This window comes from Arachis duranensis, chromosome 6 (genome assembly GCF_000817695.3).
Source record: "Arachis duranensis cultivar V14167 chromosome 6, aradu.V14167.gnm2.J7QH, whole genome shotgun sequence".
Lineage (NCBI taxonomy): Eukaryota > Viridiplantae > Streptophyta > Magnoliopsida > Fabales > Fabaceae > Arachis > Arachis duranensis.
This window is the reverse complement of record NC_029777.3, coordinates 65,077,407-65,078,068: the sequence shown is the minus strand read 5'-3', so window position 1 is coordinate 65,078,068 and position 662 is coordinate 65,077,407.

Below are 662 nucleotides of genomic sequence, written 5' to 3'. Positions count from 1 at the left end.
GCAGCTGTAATGGGGTTAGCATATGACCCCAGAGTCCTCTTGGACTGATTAATCCCACTTAAGTCCATAATGGACAAAAGGGAAATGATGATGATTGCAAGGAGATAAATTTTGTTTTTTTTTTTTGAATTTACGAAAAAAATAGAATAAAACAAAATAAAATTAAAATAAAATTTCGAAAATCAAAAAGAAAATAAGATCAAAGCAAATTGAAAACTGAATCAATGAGTTAATTAAAAAGATTTTGAGAAAAGCAATTAGAAAGATATGATTGAAAAATTTTTATGAAAAAGATTTGATTTTGAAAAGAGGAAAGAGAAAAACACAAAAAGACACCAAATTTAAAATTTTTAGAAAATCAAACACACAGTTTTCGAAAATCTTTAAGGGAAAAACACAAAGAGGACACCAAACTTAGAATTTTTATGAATCAAAAAGGGACTAAGAACATGCAAAAATTGAAAATTAAAAGAAAAACAAAAGCATGCAATTGACACCAAACTTAGAATATGAAACTAGACTCAACTAAAAGACTCCAAACCAACAAAAATAAAACAGTCCTAATCTAAGCAACAAGATAAGCCGTCAGTTGTCCAAACTCAACAATCCCCGGCAACGGCGCCAAAAACTTGGTGCACGAAATTGCAATCACACTTTTGCAA